Genomic DNA, 15066 nt, shown 5'->3' with positions numbered 1-15066 from the left:
CCCCGCGCAAAGTAAGCACAAAGACAACCAATCAAGGAGATGGCTCAGATTCGGCAAGAAACGAGAGAAGCTTACAGAACTAACTGCCAGTCCAATTGTGAATGGACGATGGAATATGATGTATGGCAGATAACGTGTATGGCAAACACAGACTGATGATGTATGACCCATGCACGACAGTTCGCTGATAATATTGTACGGCAATGGCATATGAGTAATGACAAAATTATATGCATGTATTACTAATAAAAACTGTGGTCAACACTGACCACTAAGAACACAAACAGTTTTGGCTTGTTCATTCTGAGAATCACCAAAATTGGGTGCATATACTCTGGAGTGGGGTACAGTGCGGGGGTTATGGGGCAACGAAGGGGAGACTGCAGCCATTGCAGAGGATTCAAAATGCAGCAGCACACCTTGGTTTAAATCTACCCAGACGTGCACCTGCAGGTCCAGCTCGTGCCATCTTGCACCGGCTGCCACTCGGTGAGAGACACTCGTTTAAAGCTTTGGGATTCTGGCATCTAATTTTTTATACATTCAAAAAGGAGCTTTAGAGGGAAGAAAAACACAGGTCGCCCTCCACTCAACAGTCAATCAAAAAACAACAAGACATGGTTTTTAAGGGACCTATTGTCAGGCTAAACAATTTCTAAATGGAGGCGAGGATTTACAAACTGTAAATACCATATGGTCCTCTCTTTCCTTTTATGAGGTAATTGCCAAATGTTTTCCGCCTTTACTTAAAACCGCTTTTACAACTGACAGTCACCACTTTTTGTAATATTTCCATCAACTTATCACAAAGATTTTAAGATGCCACCGCCAAGATTTGCTTTTAAAAGGTCGAGCAACCTGAAGGATAACTAGTCCATACCCGGACAGCTCCCGCACAGAAGTCGAATGAGATCACGGTTCCACATGATCATTATCCTTGTGGATCATGTTCAGTCTGCGGTCTAACAAAAAAAACTTTGAGCGTGACACTGAATTCTGGTAAAGAATGGTTCTTGACACGTTTTAGTAACTGTAATACCACGAATGTGGTGTATGGACTCACGTGTCAATGCGGTCTCCAATACATAGGGCTCACCACCAGAAAAATTTAAATCCAAATGCAGGGACATCTAAGCACGATAAAGACAGGACAACTTACTACCAAATTGGTGCAACATTGTGATGAGCAAAAACACACTTTCACCTAGGTAGAACTAGAGAAGGTAGTGGGAAACCCACGGAACATTGATGGAATTTTGGCTTCAAAGGAAGCCTGCTGGATTTTCCAAGAGAAATGTGACCAGCTCGGGCTTAATGAATTTATTGAATGGAGTAAAGTCAGATAACAATTCTTCTACTGATCCTTGCCCTGAGTGTCGTTAAGATGATTTCACTACAGCAATTGATCAGGATATATGGTATGGCAACACGAATCCGTAACTGACATCTTCCTGGACCATGCCATTGCTGTAATTAAATAAACAATGGTATGTGATAATAAACAGAAGAGAACATTGAAGGTATGTGTTGCCCCACATTCTCTGAAGAAGTTCTGAGAAAAAGATCATTTCAGCTGTATAGATGTATACAAGTTCTGGTCGTTGATGCCCTTGAGAGGAGTACATCACAGGGAGTGGTTCCCCAAATAATGCTTTGAGTCTGTGTGCCGTTATATGACTCTATAATGTACAATATTGCATTCTACTTTGGTGGTGTGAGTAATAAGGGTCCGCTGCCGATGATTTGAGTTGTTTTGAGTTTTTTTTATGTGAAACATAGGCTACCAGCTTTCATATATAAATCCCCTGGGCAGGTATAAGAGTCTGTAATGCACAAGATTCTATCTTTTTTGGTGGTCAGCTGGCGAAGGTTTTTTCAAAAATTAATTTTTATTAAGTGAAACATATGTTAACGGCGTTTAAAAAAAATCCCCCGTGTTTTAAAGGTTGTCACCAAGTTTAATCACTGGGTTAGAAAATAACCCTGTTCCAAGATGGCGCCACCGCCGGGTCGCCCCTCCCCCCCCCCCCACGTGACCACATGGCCCCTCCACGTGATTTGACATACGGAAGTGGATATAGGTGGCGTGCGAGTCATGGGAGACGACCTGAGGATGTAATGTGCTCCGTGAGGCCCTGGTCGGTAAGGAGGACTGGGGGAGGCAATAAGACACTGTAACCGGTAGATAAGCGGGTGTTTGTGGTGAGACTGAGGTGAAAAGGCCCTTTGTTTGTTGAAACCGCACATTTGCAAAAGCCATGAAAGCGACAATATAAAACGACGAGCAAGAGCCTGGTGCAAGCCGCTCACTGTTAAATTGTGCATGCATTGGAAAGTGATGAGGGCAGTCACATATAAAGGTTTGATAATATGGAGTACCTCTTAAAAGTTTAAGAAACACAGACGAATAGCATATTGTCTTTTAATGAGGTCCACGAGTTTTTATCGTGTGTAACGAAATGGCACGAAGTAAAAAGAGTTTGAAATGGTACTAAATTTGCCCTAAACACGATTTTTTTAAAATATTTGTTATTTTGTGTTAACATTGCAAATATGACAGTTCTGCATAAGTTCGTTACATCATCTATATAAGTACTCTTAGCGGGTATAACACAATTACAGTCAGTTCCTGATCATAAATACAGAGTATTACATTCTGAACATATCTTAACCTCACTTGCATATCTTGTCCAAGTTCCACTAGTCCGAGTCTTCACCTTCCTCAGTGGTACATAGCGGTTAGTAAATGTTACCCCTAAATGCGTTCCAGGCCCCCCAGATTCTACCCCACTTTTTTGGGCAGCCGCGGTAGATGTAGATCGCCTTTTCTGCCACCATCGCTTCATCCACATCCCTACACCAATCTCGAAGCGTTGGCGATATTGCCGAACCACAGAGCCTGGCGATGTTATGTTTTGCTATCAACATGCCTAACATTACCCAGTCTTGTTGTCGCTGGTTTAGGTCATTGGGTTCCCATACATTTAGCAGGCAGCGGCGAGGTTCTGGGAGCAAGGAGATGTCTATGGTCTGGGAAATCGTGCGCATCACTGCCGTCCAGTAGGTCGTCATGTATCTGCATTCCCATATGGTGTGGAAAATTTTTTCCCTCCTCCCCACAGTTACGTATGCAGAATTTATGCGTGGCTTTTCCTATCCTGTGTAGAATCGTTCTAGTGTAGTATGTGCGGTGCAGTATCTTTAGTTGTACCAGTTTCAATCTTGAGGGGATAGCGGTCTCCCGGGGAGAGGCGAGGGCCTCCTGCCATTCAGAGTCTATAAAGGGGCCCACCTCCTCCGCCCAGTGCTGTTTCAAGGTGGCCGTCACATCTGGGAGGTTATTTATGAGCTTTCTATAAATGAGGGAGGTGGCCTTTTCCTGCATGTGTTCGGACAGGAGTCTGTCTTCAAGAGGCGACGACTCCTGTAGGATAGTACCCGTCGGTATAACGACTGTAGTGCATGCTTAATTTGTAGGTATCTAAACCTAAACACGATTTTTATGTTGTTCAGTATTTCACGTGCATTATTTTACAGATTGACATTATAGCTGATGATCAATCCACTTTGAGGACTCACATATGGAGTTCTTTATGTGACCTCAATAGAACAAGCTGGTACGTGGAACAGTGGCTTCTTGAGGGTAAATAGGTATAAATAAATACATACTACATGCTTAATGAATAAGAAGGTCTTCTGACAAAATGGGAGTTGAGAGTGATGGAGTGTGTTGTTTTTGTCCTGTTTTTACATTTGGTCCCATACTGGTGCCTTGACAAAGTGGCTTGCCCTGAAAAAAGACACTTTTCGAATAATAACGTGGTTGCTAATATAGTATTTTTCAATTTTAATTACACATGGTTACATCGTGAGATGTGACCTGCTCACTTCGCTGCACCGAGGTTATTTTCTTTTGGACACCTATTTTCTTTTTTCAGACAAAATGACTACCAATGATGAGAAAAGTGGGCACAACTGGTGAGTACCAACCAGTGAACCCGTTGGTGGTGCGCACATGGGGGGTCATTTTGTCTTTTCACACTTTGTCCTTCCCTCTTCTTCTTTCAAACCTTTGGGTTCTTTTCACATTGTGATAAGTTGATGGAAATATTACAAAAAGTGGTGACTGTCAGTTGTAAAAACGGTTTTAAGTAAAGGCGGAAAACGTTTGGCGATTACCTCATAAAAGGAAAGAGAGGACTATATGGAATTTACAGTTTGTAAATTCTCGCCTCGGTTTAGAAATTGTGTAGCCTGACAATAGGTGCCTTAAAAAACTAGGCCTTGTTGTTTTTTGATAAAAAATGTTATGTCAGGTGCCCACGATACTTGGCATCATTGATGAAAGGATATGTAAATAAATCAAGCATGAAAATTGTTTGAAAAACTGTGCGCACTAAGGGAGAATATTTTTAACATTTAGAACAATTTAAACCCTATGCATTCGAAACCGGGGACGAAGCCGAGTGATGACTATGTAACACGCCCTTATGGTCCAAACTGGTTCACCAATTGTCGTAACTCGGGGATCTTTCCAAGAGGAAGGCTGTCCAAACCAAGGAAAATTGCAAGAGAGAGGGTTATAGTTCAAGAATACTTTCTTTATTCCAAAAATAAGGCACAAAAAAAGAGAATCACAGTCTGTTGGGTTTTCAGGGGTCTGAACTCCTGGTTGGAAAAAGGTCCTGTCTTCACCAGGTCGTACCCTGGACTTTGGATGGTCCTCCCCAGGGTTGATGGGATGGCGAGGGTAGATGGGGATGGAACAACAAAAGAAATAGACTGGGGTGAGTTGCAGTGAAACACCGGCGTTTCTCTTTCAGGGAAAAGGAGTGAGGGGGAGATGTCGCCTTCAACCGGCACCGAGTGAGCCCTTTTGTGACCTCCCTCCTCCCTCTATACAGCGTCTTTCCCCCTCACGTGACCCGCAAGCCCCTGTAGAGTCGCCCCTACCTTGGTAAGCCACCCTCCTCCAGGGGGGTGGCTGGGCGAAGCGTGGTACAGTTGGCCTCCTGGCTTGTCGTCACTGCACGCCGCCGCAGTACTGGATTCGGTGTCTTCTCCAGCTCCGCTCCTTCCTGCTGCGATTCCGCCTCCGCTACTCCGTGCCATGACCTCTCCTGCTTCGGGGGAACCCGCTTCCGTGTGTCGAAGGAAGGACGGTCTTCTTTTTTGCGCCTGCTGCTCTTCCGATAGGCCGCTGGGGTGAGACGTCATAGGCCACGCCCCTGGGGATCCCGTCTGAGAGATTCCTTTAAAGGGGTCATGTCCTTCCTGCACAAAGGGCGAAATGACTGTGTCAGACCCGAAGGGCAACAGAGTCCGCAGTCCGTTATCGGACTCGTGACACTCATGTTATACCATAACAAACCAGCTTGGACCATAAGGGCGTGTTACATAGTCATCACTCTGCTTCGTCCCCGGTTTCAAACTTAGCCAGCGGCCCCTGAGGAAGGGACGAAGGTTCCCGAAATGCATAGGGTGGCACACAATTGACCTGTGACTGCAGAACATTGTATTTCAATTGATAAACATGGATTATGTACAAAATCATATATTACGTATGATGTAATACAAATGTAATTGCTGTTGTCTGTTAATTGCATTTTTAAATATCACACAACAGAGAAAATATTGTGTTAAATATTTGTTGTCTGGAAAGTTTATTTGAGTACTTACTACTTCAATTGAGAACTTTTATGTTTAAATTGTTCTACTGTTAAAAATATTCTCCCGTAGTGCGCGCAGTTTTTCTAGCAATTTTCATGCTTAATTTATTTACATATCATTCAAACATGTGGGATGGGCAGCCCACAGATAATGTTTAGCACAATTTACCATTCAAGTTTGATTTATTCAGTGGTTACTTTGTAGAAACTGCTTGTTGATTCCAACGGTGTGCACTGTTAATCTTCATCTTCAATCATTGATGAAATGCCATCTGTTGAGTCGCAGTCTCAGGCCACCGGGTACCAACAGGGCGGGTGTTTCTCGGGTGAAGAGGGCCAGGATGGGCGGTTGCTCTTTTGGTTTCTTAGCTGCGAAGTGGTGGAATTCTTTGCCTTTACAGCTGAGGATGGAACCTTCGGAAAAGGCCTTTCGTGAGAAGCTCAAAACATGGCTGTTTCAATTTGCTCTGCAACAAGGTCATGCTGGGAATTGTAGAGCGGTGGTAGTTCAATTAGCTCTGCAACAAGGTCATGCTGGGTAGGGTAGAGCGGTGGTAGTTTGCTTGCTTTGTATCTATTTATAGGAGAGGACTGTTGGGCTGTAGGTTTCTAGGTTTTCTTCTAGTGTAAGGACACTCCCTTTGGTGTAACCATTTTTTTTATAAATCAGATTATTATTATTATTATTATTTGTAGGGATGTATTTATGTATGTGTTATTTCTATAGTGCAAACCTAGCTGTAAAGCAGGAGAGCGCTGTACAGGGCCAAAGGCAAAGATACAGCGCCCGTATGGTTGGAGGGGCAGCTGGTTTCTAAAAAGTGAATAGTGACTGTTACTGTATTATTATGCAGGGTCATAACATAAGCCCCTGCAGGCCCTGCAGCACTGGGAGACCCCCAAACCCATCCCTTCGGGGGGGGGGGGACCCATTCAGCCCAAGGCCAATGAAAATCTGTGAGGCTAAGGGCCCATCTTCACATTCTGCAGGAGGGCCCAATCACTTTGTGTTACACCTTTGTTTTTATGTGATGTTCTTTAAAAAGTGCGTCATCATCTCTTTCCTAAATGGGAGTAGGATTGGGGCAATGCTGATGGATACGGGGATGTTCTAGTTTCAGGGTCCGGCTACCTTGTTTTTGTTTTTTCTGCACTTCTGCGTCTTGACTCATTGTATCCTGGCTGCGAATGTGCCAAAAGCCACTGCAGATGGTGAGCTTGTCAGCCAGAGATGTGTTGGGTGCTGGATGTTATAGCTCTGTGGAGGATGCAGCTGGCTTTGAAGATGCTGTGGGCTGGCAAGGAGAGCCAGTGAAGTTCCATCAAGGTGTGGATGATGTGGTCATATTTCTTGAGACCCTTGATGGGGTGTGGTACAGCATGTGGGGTGCCCTTAAGAGGGGGACCAGCTTCATACATGCCAACAGACCAGATTCAGGTGGGAGACTTCAGATTTTTTAAAGCCAAAAATGGGTTTCTTTTACCTGTCTCCCAGTTAAAATTACCTCTGCTTCAACGTATGTTAATGAGAAAAATACATTCCTTCAATTTTTTAATTAAAAATCTCCCTCATTACAGTTTTAAAATGTTGGCATTTCTGCAACATTGAGTCGGAGAGGCCATGGAACATCCGATGCAAGGGCATGAACGCCAGTTCTTAAGTTGCTTTCTAGAGAAACCTGTTTTTGTTAGTAGAGAGAGCTACTGTCAAGCCGTCTTGGTTTTCTTGACAATGTGTACCTAGTAGTTGAGGTCAGTGTCAAGCGCAAATCCGATTGGCTTGGTGATGAGTGAAAGCTGGGGTTTGAAACTGTCCAGCTGCACATCTTGGAGCTAGGTTTGGAATATGTGTTGCTTTTTGTTACTGACAAATAGGAGAAATTCTGTTTATGTAGGGTGGAGCTCTAGTTAAGTGCTGAACATTCAGAACTTGATGAGCTGCAAGAAGTGTTTGAGGGGTTGTATGTATGTAACAAAGGAAACATTTATATATTATGGTGTGTTGTCATAATATTTGTGAATTTGTATATTGTTATTGGTGAGTAGAGTCCAAAGGGGTTACATTCAGAAGTTGAGAATGATGGGGATAAAAAGTACCCATAATGGACTCTGCAGGTGTTAGGGAGCTACTGGAGGTGCCAATTCGAATTGAATGGTGTTAATTGGAAAGGGAGGATGCAAAGAAGTGAAAAACATTGCTAGTGAATCCCAATGAAAAGTTAATGGTCTGTATAACAATGGGGTGGTTGATGGTGTTGAAGCCGACTAAGAGTTCAAGCTATATCAGTAGACAAGACATATTTATCTGTGATTAAGAGGGTGTTGTCTACGGGTTATAAGCGTTTTATTCTGCAGTGTGATCTGAAGCCAGATTGGTAGTCTTGTAGGAGATGACTGGTGCTGATGAGATCAACGAAGAAAAATATTTAATGGTAAGTGGATATTTTTTGCTGTAATTAAATCTTTCTTTATAGCTAGAAATTCTCAAAAGTGAAAAGATGTCTTTTTTAACCTTAAAAGTCAATCTTTAGTGCAAGCAACAACAGCACAGCCCTTCTTTGTGGTACACTCGTACCTGTGTCATTTATCTGAATATGCCATTAGCTACTAATAGGTAACTTCAGGTTAGAGCTTGCACAGGGTTCAGTGTATCAGTTTCTCTCTGTTCTTTTTAGTGGACCAATTTGTTGTGTTATGAAGATCAAAACAGACCATTAACCCACTTATCTGGATAATTCGGTATGTTGATTGTTAGAGTCATCAAACGTTCTGTAAAGCCCTAGTAACACATTCACAACTGGGACACTAGTACTGGCAAAGTCCATAGGTCTGATTTGCCTATTCTGTTACTAGCCAGACTGTTGGCTAGGCCTAGATCTCTGTACTGGGGTGAATGTATGACATTGTTCTGCAATCTGTCCATCAATTGTTCTTTTTGCATTTGTCACCCCGAGTAGGACAGGTATGCCCAGACATGGGTCCCGTGCTCTCCATGTCACTGGGGTCAAGCTATCCTGGCTGATCAGGGCTGAAAACCCAAAACCGGTACTAGGATGCTTGTTTCGAGTCCAGGGAGGACCTGGCATGGCAGTTCGGGATGGACTGTTCCCATTGGGCGCAGGGTCAAGACTGATTTGCGTATGGCTGTGTCCAAACTGGAATGGCATGGTGAGAAAATAAACAATGGATTTAGGCCCAGATCTCTGTTCTGGGGTGAATGTATGACCTTGTTCTGCATTCGGTCCATCAATTGTTTTTTCGGCTTTGCCAAAGATACCAGGCATGCTGAATTTGTATTCCAGTTGTAGCCTGGCAACAAGAGTCTAGCAGTTGTCAGTTACGTTGGAACTTATTAGGTGCCCATATCTGAATGTGGCTGATAGGGATGCCAAATAGTTCCTCTAGCGGCGGTACTCAAAGTACGGCCCGCGGGCCATTTGCTGTCCACCAGACCTTTCCTTGCGGCCCCAATAGCAGTCACGGACTCAGCGCCATCACTGCTGTTGTGGTGTCTCCTTGGGGGCCGCATTTACTGAGAAAAGGTCATAGGGCATGCGCAGACAATTAGTGTCTCCATGCTCAACTGCGCATCCCCCTCATCTGCCCATTGTGACATCACAATTGTGACATGTGGAGTGGTGTGGCTCACTGGTAAGAGGCGGCAGACCCGGAAGCAGAGGACGGCCCGGGACCAGTGTTCAATTCCCGACGCGGCAGGGTCGTGGACCAGGGTCAGCGGACTCGATAATTCTCGCCTCGGTGCCTACTCTAACCAGGGATCACACTCGGCAACTCTGGGCATTAGCTTGCCTCATCTCCACAACGGCCCCCCACATACGCCGGGGATGCCTGGTTTCACCTTGGAGATGCCCAGTAGGGACCATCTCACAGGGAAAGCCAGGACGGGTTCCCCAGCGGTCTACAGCGCAGAGATACTCCTTCGGGAGTCGATTCTAGCGCTTTAGAAACCCACAATTAATTAATTAATTACAGCAGGACCTACTTCGGACTCACGCCAATGGAAGCAGTGTGGCCCAGTTGAAACCAAGCCGAGATTCACTGCAACCTGGCACCAATTGCCGCGTAGCCTCACCTTTGAAAGCAGCAAGTGTATGCCAATGCCAGAATTGTTATTGCTGGGCCCCCATACTTTTTGGTTTTCTGTTGCTAGACCTTGTTTATGCACCACACAAGAGTTAAAGATATCGTTTCGGGTTTTCCAGGGGCTTAAAATCTTGGGCAGAAGAGTTATGTACGTTTTTCTTTTCAATTTATGACGAGTGATTTTGCATATTAATGTAAGTGCATGCAACAGTAGATGGCGCTGTTGCTGTATTCTGTGACGTAATGTGAGTTCATCATCGGCTTAACCCCTTCCCTGTGGCGGCTATTCCGCCGCAGCGCTAAGGGGGAGGCGGGGCCGCGCGGCGCTCCCTTGCTCGTGACGTAACCGCTGCGTCACGAGCCTCGGGTGCGCTGTGCTTATGACGGAACGGTTCCGTCACGGCCCCGCCCGCTCTTTAGAACGTCAGCGCAGGCGCGGCGGGCAGACTGTGACGGAACCGTTCCGTCACCAGCACAGCCCACCCGAGGCTCGTGACGGAACGGTTCCGTCACGAGCATGGGAGGGGTTAAATGTACTTTTTAGCCGAGTTTGTTCTCCCCGAGTTAGCAGGCAGGGCTGCTGAGACGTCTAACTATTGGGGCTCCATTTTTTCCTTCAGGGTGAAAAAAACATATATCAACTCGGCAGCAGCACTACTGCTAGAAAAGCCTTTGTCATTTCAAATCCACTGTTTTCATTCTTTCAATCTCATCATTTCAGACCTGAAGCAATCTCATTATTATATACAACAAAACCATAGTTTTTGCTTATTTATCTTATGCAACTAACAACTAATGGGGTCTCCATTTTCGCCCTTAGATAAATATCAACTAAACAGCAGCTCAAAGCCTTTGATGCAATTCCAAATAGGCCCGTTTTAGTTCTTTCACAGTTTCAAAATTTCAGAACTGAAGCATTTTCAATGTTATATATTATATACAACAAAGCCATAGTTGTTGATTATTTATCTTATGCTACTAACAACTATTGGGGTCTCCATTTTCGCCCTCAGGGTGAACCAACAATATCTCATCTCAACACCAGCTTCATTGCTCAAAGATTTTTATGTAATTCAAATAGACTTATTTTAGTTCCTTCATAGTCTCATCGTTTCAGAACTGAATCATTTTCAATATTATAATATATATATAACAAAGCCATAGTTGTTGCTTATTTATCTTATGCAACTAACAACCATTGGCAAAGCCAATAGTCCGGACTTGTTGCAGGTATAATGTCACTGGTTGTATCTGATATATCAGGATTCTATGACAAACGGCAAAATACCAGTAGGGTGGCAAACTATGCTAAGCACAGATTTTTTGTTTACATGAGAGAGAGACTGACTGATGGAGAGAGATAGAGACTGACTGGCTGACAGACAGACAGAGAGAGAGAGAGAGAGAGAGACTGACAGAGAGAGAGAGACTGACAGAGAGAGAATGACTGACAGGGAGAGAGCTGGACTGGGGGAGAGAAAGAGAGAGACAGACTGATGGAATTGAGGTCAAAATGTATATGAAGCAATGCAACACCTCTTAAGATTGCTATTGTCTGCTAATAAAAAAGTATTATCAAAATGTGCTCTTTGTATTACATCTGCTTTCAAAATACAGCATTATCGCACTGTGTAATGTTTTCAAACGGGCTAGATTTCTTTTACTCTAACCCCGCCCCCCCACTGACTCGCCTCCCACTGACTCCACCCCAACCGGTGTGGCCCTCGGCCACAAACCACACTGTAATTTTGGCCCCCGACAGAAAGTTTGTGAGTACCCATGCTCTAAAGTAACGACAATTATTTTTTTTCATTTACAAGGCGTATCTGAGATAAAAACTGAATGTGTGAAAAAAGTGTGATCATTGAGGGTACTTTTGCTATGTAAAAAAATCCCTCATGCATTTCATTGGAACCACTTCCAGGGATGTGCAAAAAAGTAGGGGTGGGTGGAATTGTCTGAGTTTCATTCTATGGAATTCTGCGGACTTGCATTAAAATTCCGCAGAATTCAGCGTAATTTTGCGAGGGGGCAGAGTGGGCACCGCAGTGTACAGTGAATACCCCTTAGTGCCCTCATTTAAGGGCACCCAGGGGTATTCAGTGCACTCAAGTGCAATGCATATCCCTTTGTGCCCTTGCATACTTATGTAAGGGCAACAAGAGGTATGCGCTGCACTGCAGTGCACTCCAGTGCAGTGCATATACCTCGGTGGCCTTAGATAATTATGTAAGGGTCCCAAGTGGTACCCACTCCAGTACATACCCCTCTGTGCCCTAACATACTTATGTAAGGGCAGTGAGGGGTATGTGCACTGCAGTGGTACTTAAACAGGGCTGGAAGAGGGGGATTAAAGTTTAATCTGTAGTGTTTTTTGTTTGATAGAGGGACTGCTACCTCTTAGCACTTTAAAGGTCCCAAAGGCGAGACCTATTCGGTATGTCAATGCTTGTTTTTCTCTTGCCTCTGCGTTTTGTATTTTGGTCTCAGTCGAAGAACCAAGGCGTAAACTATTATTTGTTAAACCTTCAGGTTTTGCCAAACTAAACAATGTCTCTGTTTTAGTTGAAAACAGCTAATTGTTTTTGCAGACTTTCTTTGCAATCAACGTACCTTTTTTTAAAGAAAAAAAATCAATTATCCGGTGTAACAGTTTTCTTGCATCCGCAATGTCTTCTTGTAATGCATATTCCAAAATATATAAGCTATCAGACAGAAACACATGCATAATTACATTTAGCTCGCTGGTGTTCCACAACTCAGGACTTGTCGTGTCCACGGAACCCCCCTGTCAGTGGGAGTGATCCGATCTCAGCCAGGGCCATCCTCTACTTCCAACATATGGGCAGATCTGGGTTTTGACCGAGGAGACCATGTGAGCTATGCGCGAGCCCTACAGCGGTGAATAGGGACCTCTTTGCTGCTCATACAGATGCCTCCAATTTTCGTAGTTCTTCAATTCTGGACATATATATCTTAGGTACATGGTGCATTTATGTGAGGCACCGAAGCACTATCTAGACTAGTGTTTAGGTGACAAGTGCAATACTTGGTGTTAAACAAAAAAAAAGTTACTTTCTTTTTTGCCGCCATATGGTGGTTTTCAAATACCAGAGGAGCCTAGTCGTGATTCCATCTCATTCTCTTTTCTTCATTCTTGCCGGTTCTTTAATACCCTGCTTTCTCCCTTTGTCACTATTTTCCAATTGTTCTCTCCCCTTCATCCTTCCTCTTGTGTTTATTTTTCTCTTCCCCTCTTTCTTGCTTTGGGCCAAAGTCTGATGATGAAAACAAAGTTCAGGCCCCCAAATATAGTACTGCTGTGTCCACAAGCAAACACAGGCACAAATTAAGCACTGGATGGATTTAAAGTCCCAAGGGATTTTCTTCCACCTACATTTATAAGATGTGCTGTTCAGACTCCTCCAAATAAGCATAACCTAGCCCCCCTGTGCATCTACATAATGTTTAATCACTTTGACAGGGGCTTCCGTGCCGATGAATATATGCATTTCTCTGGAGGTGAGCGATGAGTAATGTATATCCCCGCCCACTCCATCCCAGGTTTAATATATCTTGCTCGAGAGAGAAGCGCCTCGTGTAATTCACCCACTCATGTCTCCAGAGCAGTATTATCTCTGCTTCCTAATTGGTTTATTAATTCCCTGCAGAGAACCGCCATTTCTGATCTTCCATTGGCTCTCATCATAATTTGTCTTTGAGGCGCCTCCTGCTCCCCTAGCGTGCCTGAACTGACGTCTACATTCAGCCGCCTGCTGAGTCATGTATGAAATGGTGGTCCTTCCAAAACTCAGTCCAAGTAACTTTGATCTTCACATTGACCAATCAAAATATTCGAAAAATCCGTGTGGAGCATGAAGCACACCCTCTTTTAAACTCTATGGCCATCTGCGATCCAATGTGGAGAGGCAAGAAAAAAAAAAAAGAAACTTGTGTAACAACTAATTAATATGTCCTATTTTCATGCGGCATAGCTGGTGTGGTGTCTGTTGTGGTGTATGTTCCAGATTCCTAAAATGCAATTCAATTTTAAAGATGTTGGTCTCCTAAATCAGCAGTACGGGTGAGAAATAAAAACAACACCACATCGTGCAAAGTGAAAGAATCAGGTATTTTCACACATTCCAACAGCCTGTATCTAAGGTCTGCGTTTGGAAAGCCACCGCCAGCATTTGCAACTGGAATAAGGTGAGCATACTTAGAGCATCAGGAGGAGTGGTAGGATTTGTAGCGCCACAAGTAAGTGTATTTTTGCTGATTTTCTACCTCTCCAGACACGAAAAAGGCTGAATCTGTTGCACATAGCTGCAGACCAGGGGCGCAACTAGATCTTAATTTCGGGGGGGGGGCTAACATGGCAAATGAAGGGGCGTGGCTAATGTTAATTAATGGGGCGGAGCTAAAATGGCAGATAATGAGGATCGGTTAATGCTCAGGTCAAGTTGAGAAAAAATGTGGTGATTTTTGTAAATTTGATGCATTTATATGCTATTGTCTTATGAAAAAGGAACAGAATGTACTGAATTAAAAGGCCAATTTAATATATTTTACTACAAAGCACTTTAGGAACACAATATAACCAATTTCCACAGAAAAAATATTTAATTTATTAACTTCATACAGACTTATATTAGCATAGTCAGACAGTAACCGTTTACATGCTTTACACACTACTCAACTGATACACATGTGTATTCATACATTTGTATCCAGCATTTTGAAAGCCTCACAGCTGCCATCTTGGGCTCTGGGGTCATACCCTTAGTATGCAGGAACAACTGCTTACAATACTGAGGCCAAGCTGCCGATATTTCTATGTGGTATACACTTTACCTCCTATGCTCATACAGTATCACATACTATGGACATCGCTTACAAATCCATTGCGTCATTCCATGCCATTGGTAGGAGGAACGCCTTAAGTATAGAAGTTTAACAACAACACAATATGATAGATAGCAAACAATCAGCATTGGCATTTGAATCAGTATAAGCGTGCGTGCACATCGCATCTGACAAGAGCAATCTAACACGCACCTCTTGCCTCTGTGAGGGGGAAACCATTCCAGCAGTGGTGCCATACCTACACTCTATGGTTCAGTATAAGTGAATTACACAGATCCACAGTCTACGGTCTATGCTGGTGTGTGGCTACACAAATATTCTTCTAGCAGGTCCCAAATATCACAGGGTCACGACTGTACTGACACAAGTTCCCATTAGCTCGTAAGCTGCTCCTGGCAATAGCAGCATACTTAAGCCGTCTGTCGCC

At 43.8% G+C, this 15066-nt stretch overlaps 1 protein-coding gene across 4 annotated transcripts in view; it reads left to right on the top strand.

The window, feature by feature from the left end:
* TBKBP1 (TBK1 binding protein 1) overlaps nt 1-15066 on the top strand; it is a 332178-nt gene that overhangs the window by 44238 nt on the left and 272874 nt on the right. Inside the window, exon 1 of one of the 4 annotated variants that reach the window (XM_078645594.1) lies at nt 2067-2142. The exons of the other annotated variants lie outside the window; for them this stretch is intronic. The gene's annotated coding sequence lies outside the window, so the exon portion shown is untranslated. Of the gene's footprint in view, nt 1-2066; nt 2143-15066 lie in introns of those variants that run through there. 4 annotated transcript variants of the gene reach the window in all.

This window comes from Lissotriton helveticus, chromosome 5_1 (assembly GCF_964261635.1).
Source record: "Lissotriton helveticus chromosome 5_1, aLisHel1.1, whole genome shotgun sequence".
Classification (NCBI taxonomy): Eukaryota; Metazoa; Chordata; class Amphibia; order Caudata; family Salamandridae; genus Lissotriton; species Lissotriton helveticus.
Note: the sequence above shows the minus strand (reverse complement) of the source record. Positions and strands in the feature narration are given on the sequence as shown.